The sequence below is a fragment of the Panthera onca genome, chromosome A3 (genome assembly GCF_046562875.1).
Source record: "Panthera onca isolate mPanOnc1 chromosome A3, mPanOnc1 haplotype 2, whole genome shotgun sequence".
Taxonomy (NCBI): domain Eukaryota; kingdom Metazoa; phylum Chordata; class Mammalia; order Carnivora; family Felidae; genus Panthera; species Panthera onca.
The window spans coordinates 53625827-53639710 of NC_138341.1; the positions used below are offsets into that span (position 1 = coordinate 53625827).

The following is a 13884-nucleotide window of genomic DNA, read 5'->3' on the forward strand; positions in this document are numbered from 1 at the left end:
GGGTAGCTTCCTATTGTTCCCTAGACATAGACCATTCACCTTCAAAGTCCCATTGGACTTTTTTATTTTTTCCTTTTATTTTTAATTTTCCTTTTTTATGTGGTAGAATCCTTTCATAAACCTATCAGAGTTTTTTTTCCTGTTTAGTTATCCTTAGATAAGCAATGTTATTATGAGTCTTAATCTTTTTCTGAGTTGCTTAAGGTTGTTGGGCTAATGGCCCATTACCACATAAAAAAGGAAAATTCAGCACTCAAGATGTAGAAGGCTACCTTTTGAACAAGATTTACTAAAAGCAATTTCTTAAAAAAGCATCGACTTTATATTTGTAATAAAAATTCAAAAGAAGTGGACACACACACAAAAAGGAGATAATAGATCAAACATACAAATGGACATGAAAAGGGGGAGCTGGGAGTCAGGTAGGTAAGAATCAAAGGCAGGCAGGTAAGGTAAGGGGAACCTATAAGGAAACTAAAATGTACAATTTAAAGCTACATTAGAAGCAATAACAAGCTGAATGGTATGTTGGGCAAACTAGAGAAAGTAGAGGAAATGAACAAAGGCATGACACTGATGAGAGATGAGATCACGGACTCAAAAGGACAGAGAATGGAGATCTGACATGTACACAGTTGTTGCAAAGAAAATATGAGATTTTAGGGGCATAAACCCATAAAAGCAAGACAAAAAAGTACAGGGGACAACAGCACTAAACTTTTGAGAGAATAAAACAGTAGCAGATATTTAGCAGACCAGGGAAGAGTACCTCCAAAGGCAGCAGTGGAGAAAGCTGACAATAAATTTTATGTATACTACCGAGTCTCCAAAAGACTCTGGAGTTGGCTGTAAAAGATACCTGTGGAAGAACTGGTTGAAAGTTTAAGAAGCAGTCTGGATCTTCCCCCTGCATTTGAGTGGCCAGGCGACTGCCCTCTCCAGTCCTGGTAAAAGACTAACAGTTTTTCTCTGAGAAGAGTAAAACAGAGGCGCTCTCCTCTGACAAACCAAAGCACAGCGCTGATGCTGAGATTAAGCAACTGTATGCTGCATTCTGGCTCCTCTGTCTCTCCCCTGACGGGGTTCTCTAACACAGATGACTTGGTCTTTGCCTCCAGGCAGTATATTAGAAGCATTTTTTCTGGGGATATCTGACCAGCTTAGGTCTAAAGAAATGAACTTTAGAGCTACCCTGTAGTGTTGATTACAGTCAACAAATCCTATCTAAGCACTCAGTTTCCAGTCAGCTTATCAAATCCCCAGTCTTAAATCTGAATACACAGTCAAGGTTTATCATGTTAGGCAAAATCTTGATATGAAATAAAGAGACCAAGTCAGCTAAATAAATAGAAAAAGGCAAGGATCTTTCTCTAAGGGACCACCTAAGGAAAAGAAAATAAACTAACAAAAATCATTAATCCTCAAGGAGATATTATATTCATGAAATAAGAACAGAATCATATAAAAAAGAAAAGAATAAGAAAGAGTTCTTAAAATTAAAAATATGATAAATATCTCAAATATTCTATGGAAGAATTGGAAGGTAAAGGTGAGAACTTATTCTACAAGTAAAATAAAACAAACAAAAATATTTTTATTTTTTAAGTTTATTTATTCTGAGAGAGAGAGAGTGTGTGTGGGAGGGGCAGAGAGAGGGAGAGAATCCCAAGCAGGATCTTCACTCTTGGTAGAGAGACTGATGTGGGGCTCGAAATCATGAACCATGAGATCATCACCTGAGCCGAAACCAAGAGTTGGACACTTAACTGACTGAGCCACCCAGGTGCCCCACCAAAAAAAATCTTTTTAAACAGAAAGATAGAAAATTGAGGAGAAAATAAAAAAAAAAAGAAAGAAAAAAGGAAAAAAGAGATGAGTAAAAATCATCAGTGAAATAATTTAAGAAAAATTTCCAAAACTGCAGGATATGTATTTCTAGAATAATACTGGGGACAAATAGAAAATCCTATAGGCAGTGAGAAAGAAAGAGAGAGAGGGAGAGAGCAGAAGATTCACATACAAAGAATCAGTTATCAGAATGGCTTTATACTGCCTAAGAACAACCCTGAAAGCTAGAAGATAACAGAGTGATGCCTTAAAAATTCTGCAAAAAATTGTTTCTGTCTGAGAATTGTATATTAACCAAATAATTAGATGTCAGAGTAGAATAAAAACATGTCAAACATAGTATTTTTCCAAAAATTTACCTTCTGTACACTATTCTAGAGAAGGTACTGGGGGTATGCTCCATCAAAATGAGAGGATGAAGCAGGAAGAAGACACGGGATACAGAAAACAGAGGTTCCAGCATAGGAGGAGGGCAAAGGGAATTCCCAAGATGATGGTGAAGGAAAATCATAGGATGTCAATGGCCTATCAGGCTCAGAAGGCAAGCAGGCCAAACTAAAGCAGTCAGAAGACTCCTAGAAATATATAGAAAGATGAAATTGATAGGACACCTAAAGTGAATGATCATCTTGACAGCTGGGTAAGAGTTCGGAGTTGAATTAGTAAAAAGTATATAGAAAACTAAGAAAATGAAAAAAGAAGACAGTTATTGACTCCAGGAAAACCAAAACATTATATGACAAAAGAAAAGAAATAATCATACCCTGTGGCTCAGCTGTGAATAATGTTTACTTATTAATGATAATGTAAACACGGACTACTAATCTAACCATAATTATGATATAGCCATATTGCAAGATGGACATGGGAACGGTAATTGAATGTGGTGGATGCTGGAGAAAAAAGGAAGCAAAGTTATTTTCTACCATAGTGGGAAATTAATAGATTATGACAAAAAGTTAAAAAATCTAAATGTGGCAATAAAGGCATATTATTTAAATACAAACACCAAAACAATCAGCCAAGAGAGGTGAGAATAATTACTTCCTGGAAGGGAGAAATAGGAGGGAAGGGAATGGGGGACTCCTGTTTTTTACAACAAACCAGAGGGAACTCTTTGACTCTTTAAACTATGACAAATATAACTTTGATATAAATAAAAACTTAAAAAAATTAAAGCAAATAATCAAAGATTGTATTTTAATATATAATAGAACACAACTTCCTTAAGGAGAAAAAAACACCTGAATCTATAGGCATGGTTAATTAAAAGAAACTACTACCTAGACCTACTCTTGTAAGTTTTGAATTTTAAGGATAAAGAATCCCACAGTAAAATTTACTATAAAGGAACAAAAAAAGGGAAGGTTTTAGACTTTTCTGTAACAATAAACATTAGAGGACAATGGGGAAATTTCTAAAGATTTGAAGGAAAAAAATATGTTCAGGAATTCTATAGTTAACCAATGTATCTTCTCTCTAACTTGTAAGGGCAACAAAGACACATCCACAGGTTTCTTGTGTGTGTGTGTGTGTGTGTGTGTGTGTGTGTGTGTGTGTGTGTGTTATTTTTTAACATTTTTTTTTTTTTAAGTAATCTCTACATCTAATGTGGGGCTCAGGCACTGTCCAGGCACCATCAGAGTATCTAGAACTTATTTGATGAGAGACAAGTGAAAACTTCTGTGACACATGAAAGCTATATTGATTGAACGAAACTTTGAGCTTATAATGGTTTTATTTTGAAATAAGAAAAAAGGAAATAAACCAAATAGCCATCTGAATAATTAGAAACATAACAAAATAAAGCTAAGTAAAGCTAAAGGAAAAACATATATAAAAGTAGAAAATAATGAATTAGAAAATAGAAAACTCTCCACAGTTGATTTTTAAAAATCTACGAGTTTCTTTGAAAACACAATTGGTCTGATAAATTATTAAATGAGAGAAAACATAAACATACAAAATTGGAAAGAGAAATGGATATAATAAAAAAGAGACAGAATATTTTTATACTCATGAGAATGAGAAATACAAATGAATGAAAATAAACCACTGATTCCCTAGAACTATTTTATGTGCTGAGGATAGAGTGGTTAATGAGATAAAATTTTTACCTTCAAATTTTACATTTATTTATTTGATTAACATTTATAGCCCAACCATCTTCTTGCCTACTCTATCTAAGCTAAACTGAAAATTTTATAATTTTTTAAGTATGTAAACCTCATGTCTATTTTTGCTTATCATTTCATCACTTAAAAATTTTTCAGTGCCTGTTAGAGGTCCTTGGCATGGTGGAAAAAGCAGGCTGTACTGCAGTATATTCTTTTCAAAACTATTAACACACAAGTACATAGGTAATTTATATGCATACTGAAAACGACAGGAGGATATCCATCTGACTGTTGTAGGGTTTACTTGTGAATAATAAGATCAATTATTTTTATTTTCTTCTTTCTGCTTTTCTATATTTCCAATCATTTTACAAAATGATTATGTATTATAACTAGAAAAAGTCTTAACTTATAAAAAAAAAAAAAGCCTATGATCAAATTGGGGAAAAAGGCTTCCCATTTATGTGAAGTGGGTTTTAATTAATGTTGTTAATATATAAAAAGGTGAGGGGCGCCTCGGTAGCTCAGTTGGTTAAATGTCTGACTTCAGGTCAGGTCATGATCTCAAGGTTTGTGGGTTCGAGCCCTGCATCTGGCTTTATGCTGACAGCTCAGAGCCTTGAGCCTGTTTTGGATTCTGTTTCCCTCTCTCTCAGGGGAGGGATTCTGCCCCTCTCCTGCTCATGCTCTGTCTTCTCTTTCTCTCAAAAATAAATCAACATTAACAACAAAAAATTTTTTTTAATATATAAAGAGTTGAACATCCAATTTGAAGTAGTCATTCAGACACTCTATCACATCACCCTAGTCTAATTATCTGTATGGCATTCAATCCTATCTAACATTTTCCTTGACTTGTTTGCTCATTGTGTTCTTCTCACCCTGACCCAATGTAAACTCTCTTACAAGAAGAAACCGTGTTTATCTTGTACCCTATCATCCTCTCTAAACCTAGAACAGTGCCTTGTACACTGGAGGAGCTCAATATTGAGTAAACTGATTGAACTGAATACATAAAGAACATTTTCAAATCAACTATTAAGAAGAAATGCTCCAATAGAAAAATGGAAAAGGATTTAATTTTAAAATGAAGAAATATACACATCCAATGAGTATTAGACTATAAACTCTGTAAGGGAAGGGATACATTTACCTTATTTATCATCATGTTTCCAACTCCTAGCATGTAACAGGTACTTAACTAAACAACTGATGAATGAATATGATGTTAAAGAAAAAACTTTCATGATGCTTGTCAAAGACAGTAAGGAAGATTTTATTCAGGAGGGACTATTGCAATAAGGGTTTTGTAGTAGGGGAGAGAGATGGAGCTCAAGTCCAAATTCAACCAGGAGAGGTATAGATTTATAGTCAAGGGTGGGGGTCAGTGGATAGAAAATTACTATGAGGAGAAACATCAAGGTTAGGGGGATTCTTGCTAGACAGACTCAATAGGATTCTTACTGAAGGCAGGCCAAGGTGATAAGATATGGAGAGTGCGGGATGAGAAATTTGATCAGATATCAAGGGTGGGGGAGTTTTTCTAAACTGACTCAGCAGGGTTCTTGCTAAATCTGGACTAAGTGGGCCAAGCACAGAGCCCAAGGTCGAGATCTAGTCAAAAAGAGGGCTCAGAGGAACTTGCCTTAAATTTGGTTAAAGAGAGAGTCCCTGGGGTGCCTGGGTGGCTCAGTCCGTTAAGTGTCCGACTTTGGCTCAGGTCATGATCTCACGATTGGCGAGTTTGAACCCCACATCTGGCTCTGTGCTGACAGTCGGAGCCTGGAGCCTTCTTCGGATTCTGTGTCTCCCTCTCTCTCTGCCCCTCCCCTGCTCACACCCTGTCTCTCTCCCTCAAAATAAATAAACATTAAAAAAAAAAAAAAAAAAAAGAGAGTCCCTGTCAATGAAAAAGTGCTCACTAACTTAAACAATGGCAAGCTCACTAACTTAAACAATGGCAATTAAAACAATGAGCACCATGTCTACCTATCAAAATGGGATAGATTTCTCTTTTAACTGTACAAATTCAGTGTTTTGCAAGGGTATGGGAATACCTAGGATTCAATGTCTTCTTTTCAGACCAAAAGTTCCTTGAGGTCAAGGAGTGAATTTTGTTCATTGCAATAAAATTTCTGGGGTATAACCCATGGTAGGTGTTTAATATATATTAACTGAATCAAAGAGTGGAGAGCAAATCAGTATAATTTTCCTGGAGGAAACATAATTAAATACATATATACAAATATATATAATATAATATGTAAATGTAATATACATATATATAATATATACATAAAATAGTAAAAATTTGAAAATAAAACAATCAAATATTCAATAGTAAAGAACTGATCATTAAGCATTCATTAAAAATAATGTTTCTGGGGAATATATAATGAAGTGAGAAACTATTAAATGAAAAAACAGAATATGTCAAATATGCAATGGGATTCAATATGGCAAAAAAAACAAACAAAACCCAACTGTATTTATATACAGAAAAAAATTCTAAAAGGAAATTGATCAAAATGTCATAGCAGAAATAAATGGAAAGATATTCCATGCTCATGGATTAGAAGAATTAACATTGTTAAAATATTTATACTACTCAAAGCAATCTGCAGATTCAGGACAATCACTATCAAAATATCAATGGCATATTTCACAGAAATAGAACAAAAATCCTAAAATTTGTATGGAACCATATAAGACCCCAAATAGCCAAAGCAATCTTGAGAAAGAAGAACAAAAGCATCATGCCCCCTAATTTCAAACTATGTTACAAAACTACACTAATTAAAACAGTATGGTATTGAGCTAAAACAAACATATCACTGGAACAGAACAGAGAGCCCAGAAATAAACCCATGCACATATGGCCAATTAATTTAATACAAAGAAGCCAAGAATATGCAATGGGGAAAAAACTCTTTTCAATAAATAGTGTTGGAAAAACATGCGTAAGAATGCAGGAATGAAACTGGAACACTATCTTACATCATACACAAAAATTACCTCAAAATGGATTAAAGACTTGAACCTGAAACCATAAAACTAGAAGAAAACATAGGTAATAAGCTCCTTGACATAGATCTTGGAGGTGATTTTTTAAAAAATCTGACACCAAAAGTAACAAGAGCAAAAATAAACACCAAACTAAAAAGCTTCTGCACAGCAAAGGAAATCATCAACAAAATGAAAAGGCAACCTTCTGAATGGGCAAAAATATTTGCAAATCATATATCTGATACTGGGCTAATAACCACAACATAAAGAACTCATACAATTCAGTAGCAAAAAACAAACAAACAAACAAAAATCAAAAAAACAACAACAACCAAAAGAAAAAAACCCCTCAAACAATCCAATTAAAAGATGGGCAGAAGATCTGAACATTTTTCCAAAAAACCCACACCATACAGATAACCAATAGGTACATAAAAAAATGCTCTATATTATTATTATTATTTTTCCTGAGAGAGACAGAGGGAGCAAATGAGTGAGAGGGAGAGAGAGGGGGAGAGGGGAAGGGGGGGGGGAGAGAGGGAGGGAGGGAGGGAGGGAGAGGGAGAGGGAGAGAGAGAGAGAGAGAGAGAGACAGAGAGAGAATCCTCCAGGTGCAAGAAAGAGAGGGGAGGGAGAAAGAGAGAGCAGGGCTCACCCAAAGTGGGGCTCATGCTCACCCAATGTGGGGCTCAAGCTCGTCCCATGCAGGACTCAAACTCATGAACTATGAGATCATGACCTGAGCCTCAGTTAGATGCTTAACTGACTGAACCACCCAGATGTCCCAAGATGATCTATATTATTAATCATCTGAGAAATGCAAATTAAAACCACAATGAGGTATCACCTCACGCCTGTTAGAATGACTAATATCAAAAAGACAAGAAATAACAAATGTTGGTGAGGAAGGAGAGAAAAAGGAACACTTATGCACTGCTGGTGGGAATGTAAGTTGGTGTAGACACTATGGATAATAGTGTGGAGGTTCCTCAAAAATATTAAAAATAGAAATACCACATGACCCAGCAATTTTGCCTCTGCGTATTTATCCAAAGGTAACAAAACCACTAATTCAAAAAGATCTGCACTCCCATGTTCATTACGGCATTATTTACAATACCCAAGATATGGAAACCTAAGTGTCCATCAGTGGAAAATGAATAAAGAAATTGTGGTATATATACAATGGAATATTATTCATCCATAAAAAAGAATGAGATCTCACCATTTGCAACAACATGGATGGACCTCGAGGGCATTATGCTAAGTGAAATAAGTCTGACAAAACAAAATACCATATGATCTTTCTTACATGTAGAATCTAAAAAACATGTATTTTAAGCTCGTAGGTACAGATAACAGATTGATGGTTGCCAGAGGCAGGGGGTGACGGGTGGGAGAAATGGGTGAACTGGGTTTTTTGTCTGTTTGTTTAAATAAATTGAAATGAGTTTTTATTTATTTTTTATTTTTAAAATTATTTTTATTTTTTTTTTAAGTAGGCTTCACACCCAGCATAGATTCCTAACACGAAGCTTGAACTCACAACCCTAAGATCAACACCTGAGCTGAGATTAAGAGTTGGCCGCTTAACTGACTGAGCCATCCAGGCGCCCTTAAATAAAATGAATTCTTTCAAAAGGGACTGAGAACTGCTTATTGGACATAGTAATGAGAATTGGTAGAGATGGCAAGGATAGACAGTTGCACTGATGTACTTTGTTGGAAAGAGGTACAGAAAAATGCAGTAGTTGCTGGGGGAGAATGAAAATTCAAGGTAAATTGATATTAAACTAATGACATCGAAATAAACTGCTGGAGAAAGTAGAACCATGAGTGACCTAGAATGTCTCAGGTGCCTTTTATGTTGTTAGGGAGGATTGAATAACCCATACATTTTCTTTATTAATCCTCTGAGATTTACTGATCTTAAACGTGGACTTTCAGGTCTAGAAAGTTTTAGAAAAAATTCTTCTAAAAGAACATTTCTGTGGTTAATTAGACTATTAGAGCTCAAATCTAATTAGGACGCTGCTAAGAAGCATTAAATACATTTCAGTATTTTGATAGATTTTTTCCATTGAGTTACTAAGTCATTTGTTCAAAATATTTATTAAACATCTGCTATGTATGTGTGAGTCCATTGCTTAGGACAGAAAGATGAGTGTGGGGGCGCCTGGGTGGCTTAGTCGGTTAAGCTTCTGACTTTGGCTCAGGTCGTGATCTTGGGGTTCGTGAGTTCCAGTCTCACATTGGGCTCTGTGCTGACAGTTCAAGCCTGGTGCCTGCTTCAGATTCTGTGTCTCCCTCTCTCTGCCCCTCCCCTGCTCTCACTCTGTCTCTCGCTCTCTCAAAAATAAATAAACATTTTTTTTAAATCTAAAAAAAAAAAAGAAAGATGAGTGTAATGTAATCCTGAAGGGATAAACAGGTTAACCAACAATGACAGTACAAACTGATTTGGGCTATAATGGAGGCACAGTCAAAGTTCTGCAGTAACAGTAAGTAGCAAAACACAGCAGGAGGAATAGCTGAAAGATTTATAGGGCAACTAAAAACAGAAAGGGGGATTAAGACCTCCAATAGGCTGTTGGACTGGATATGTTGAAAAGTCCCTGAAAAATTTGAGCTTCGAGAAATCAGTCAATGCAAAAAAAAAAAAAAAAAAAAAAAAAGAAAGAAAAAAGTCAATAGCAGTTATCTCTGAGTGATTTTTATTCTGAGCTGACTTACTTTCTTCAATGATTATGTAATTACTCTTCTAACCAGAAAACAAAAAACAATGAATGTCCTTTTCAAAGGAGGAAGATGGTTGTCATAATTTCCCTTCTGCTAAACAGTGGTTCTCAAACTTGAATATGAATCAGAATCACCTGGATGGTTGGTGAAAGGGGATTACTGCCCCTGTCCCTACATAAATATATTCTAGCTGTTTTTACTCTGATTGTGCCTTTCTTACCAGAGTTAGTTCCCTCTATCATTTTAATACACTTAATTTTACAGGATATTTGAAATCCCTTGAAAGTGAGGATTATATTTTATTCATTTTTAACCCTCTGCTCTCATATTAAGCATTAAGGAATTGCTGAAAATGAATTTCTGAGAACTGTATCCCTGTGTATCATTTTTAGTGCTGGAGAAAAGACAATGATGATAAATACGTCAATTATACTTCAGTTGAACAGGACAAACATTTAAATTTAAAAAAGTTTTTAAAAATGTTAAACCAAAAGTGGAGAAAAAATGTATATGGTTCTTTCCCTTAAGTGATGCATTAGATTAGTTCATTATTTAATAATCAAACAGTTAATGATCTGAGTAGGGCCTGATAATCTGCATTTCTAATAAATGCCATTGGACTAAAAGCTGGCAATATAGAATGGCTACACAGTATAGTGAAAATTACGAGGGTTTTGAGGTGAGTCAGGTTTTGATTCTGCCTCTGCCCTTTACAGGCTCTATGTAGCAACAGTTGACATACATTAACCCCACTGAGCCTGTTTCCACATTGACAAAATAAAAGCAATGAACACCTCATAGGTGTATTATGATATGATATAATTAAATATCCAACACAGTGGGGGCCTTAGTTAAGGTAGTTAATTCATGTTGGTCCCCTTCCCTTTGATTTCCTCTAAGGATGCACCACACATTTGCCAAAACTGGGTTTACTGTGACATGAGTTAGCCACATCACAGAACAAATAATTTTCTGCAAACCTCACAAACCATACACATCCCTCTGCTACTAATAAAATCTTCACCATTCATCTATAAAACTGGGGATAATAGTATAATAGTATCTACTTTAATAATAGGTAATAGTATCTACCTCACAGAGATGCAAACATGAGGATTAAACAAGATAATATTTTAAGTGCTTAATACAGTAACTAGCATATGGAAAATACACAGTAATGTCTCTTTCCCTCTTCTTTTTGATTATTTATCCATAGTATCTCCTGGACTGAGTTCAAGCTTACCTAGTTCAGACTACTTCAAATCAATTTTTTCTACCTTAATCAGACTGCTCTCTTCTATGTCACATTTCATTTGAAGTCAATTACTTGGCTTATTTAAGAACTGGTAAGGATACAAACTACTGTATTGAGTGTTCGAGGAGATAAGTGGAGATAAGTAGAAGACTGCTCTCTGACTTTTAGTACTTGAGGTGACAATATACATGAAAAGATGAATAGGAAGGAACACAAGGAAGGGTGGGGCAAATTATACAGAAAGTAAGTGTGGTAGGAGTTTGAGATTATCGTGGCTGATCTTTGATTTTTTAAAAAATCTGATTATTCTACACTTAGGAACAAGAGAATTACTAAGAGTTGCAGGACAGCACTGGTATTATGGCTGAGAAAATAGGTCCAGAGATGTAAGTGGTCTAGGGGCATAGCTACGGAGGGCAAAGATTCCCTGTTTCCTGGTCTGTTGCTGTTTCTAAATATGTTTCTAAATATTTGAAAGTATTTTAATCAGTTTATAGTTGTTCTTTCTAAGTTGACAGTTCAGTGTAGCTAGTTAAGCACTGGGCTCTAAAGCCAAAATGTTTGGGTTTGAGCCCTGGCTTTGCCAGTCACTATCTGTGTGACTTTGGGCATGTCGTTTATCTCTATGCTTCAGTTCCCCCATCTATAAAATGAGTATAACAGGGGCGCCTGGGTGGCTCAGCCGGTTGAGTGTCCAGCTTTGGCTCAGGTCATGATCTCCCAGTTCGTGAGTTTCAGCCCCGCATCAGGCTCTGTGCTGACAGCTCAGAGCCTGGAGCCTGCTTCGAATTCTGTGTCTCCCTCTCTCTCTGCTCCTCCCCAGCTCATGCTCTGTCTCTCTCTCTCCTTCAAAAATAAATAAAAACATTAAAAAAATTAAAAAAAAAATAAAATGAGTAAAACAATACTACCTTATTTCAACATTACCAACAAATAACTTGTTATATGTAAAGGATGAAAAACTGTAGTTTTATCATTATAATTGCTAGTAGTCTCTGAGAGAATGGAAAGCAAGAAATCCAGTGTTCTAATGGTTTTTTCTTTCTTTTGCTTCTTTAAAAACGTCCTTAAATCGTCCAGATGGCTGCTTGTTAGCTACCTTAATCCTATCAGATAAAAACAAGTTTTTGTATCTCAGAAGTGAGAGTTGGAATTTGCCTAAGTCTGGCCTAGTCTGGTAACAGGAATGTCTAGGAAGGTAAAAAGTGAGATAGAAACAGATTCTAGGACCAACAGAAGTTCTTCAAAAAAGTCAGTCAAGGGGCACCTGGGTGGCTCAGTCAGTTGGGCAACTGACTCTTGATTTTGGCTCAGGTCATGATCTCACGGTAGTGAGATAAAGCCCCACGTTGGGCTCCACACTGGGCTTGGAGCCTGCTTGGAATATTATCTCTCTCTCTCATCTCTCTGCCCCTCCCCTGCTCCAGAGCCCTCACACTCACTCATTCTCTCAAAATAAATAAATAAACTTAAAAAGTCAGTCAAGATCAATAGATGTAGAGAAAGTTGGAGGTCAATGAATCTAATTCCAAATGAGATTTCCCGTCTATTTTAAGGTCTATTCCAAACTTCCTTAAGACAAAATCTAGCCTTTTAAGGCAAGTGCAGAGAAATGCTCCCTGGGCTTCCTTTCAGGGAATGTTTTAGCAGGTGCTGCATTCCACCCTGGAGGTGGCTGCATGAATTTGTGAACTGAGGTGACAACATTGACTCCCTCTGGAAGAAGAAATGCTGTCTCTACACAGGAAGCTTAACTGCAAAGGCACTACTTGAAAAGGGGAGGAGGAGGAGGAAGAGGAGGAGGGGGGGGAGGAGGAGGAGGAGAGGAAGAAGGAAAAGAGAAAGCACAGCAACGCTGCTGCCAACCCAGTCACAGCTCAGTTCAATATTCAGATTAGAGAAAACAAGAACCATCCCCGCCCCCGGCCTCCACTCCCCCCCAGAGTACCCTTTTCTCCTCTCCTTAAATGCTTGTTGAAAAGTTCTAGGACGAAGTACAAGTCAAGAACGCGGTCGGAGAATTAGGGAGAGCAGGTGGAGGTGAGAAAGAACCTATATTCGGGTAGTTAGAAAAATCATGGATGGGGAGGGAGCAAGGATTTGGAACTACCTTAAGCACCGTCCATCAGGAAATCTAGGGATGTAGAAGGGTAGTAACTGGCCTTCCAAGTCTTCTGCATTTGGCAGATGAAAATCACATTGTCCGCCAAGTGGAGTTTGGCACTCAGGCGGTATCAGGGTAAAAATCAGCATCAGGGAAGGAGGGAATCTTGAGTGAAAAAGAAGTAACAACAGATCAGTCTTGGGTTCTTGTGTGAGGGGATATGTGAAGGTAAGGCCCACCCACAGCATCAGCAAACGTGGAAGAACTGAGGGTCACTGTCGGCAGACGAGCCAGCCCCAGTTTGGGGTCACAGCCAACGGCTTGGATCTGCTGGTACCCTAGAATCTGCCCTGAACACAACGTTTAAGTTTCTCGGTTTGAGTCCTGCCTGTAGATTCCCAGCCGAGACACTGTCTTATTAAGCGCTCTCACTGCGCCTAGCTCAGAGCTGACCGCCGAGCGGCTCTCAACATCTGGGAGCAAAAACGGCTTTTTGAGGTTGGCGGCGGAAGGGCACAGGTTCTACTCAGAGTTGGCGTTCGACTGTGGCTTTGGACCAATTGCCAGCAAAATTCTCCCGATTACCCCTCGTCTTCCACCTTCTGCCCAGGTGACGTCGGTAAGCCCCGCAGGACCGGCCAGAGGCTAAGCGGTTAAGCCGCGTCCTTCAGGTGTCAGCCTCTCGATCCGTTTGGAAACAACAACCCCCAGAATCCCTTGTGCAGGGAGGTCAAACCGCAAATAAGATGGCTTCAAAAGGGTGGAACATACAGCAGTTTCCTAGTCCTTGGCGGTTTCTTTACCGGATATGTTTA

General features: G+C 37.3%; 1 protein-coding gene across 2 annotated transcripts in view; it reads right to left on the reverse strand.

The window, feature by feature from the left end:
* Positions 1–13234, reverse strand: part of ANXA4 (annexin A4) — a 161599-nt gene extending 148365 nt beyond the window's left edge. The window contains exon 1 of one of the 2 annotated variants that reach the window (XM_060659364.3): positions 13076–13234. The gene's annotated coding sequence lies outside the window, so the exon portion shown is untranslated. The remainder of the gene's footprint in view (positions 1–13075) is intronic. The other variant, XM_078444581.2, reaches the window with a different exon arrangement.
* Between the last annotated feature and the right edge of the window lie 650 nt (positions 13235–13884).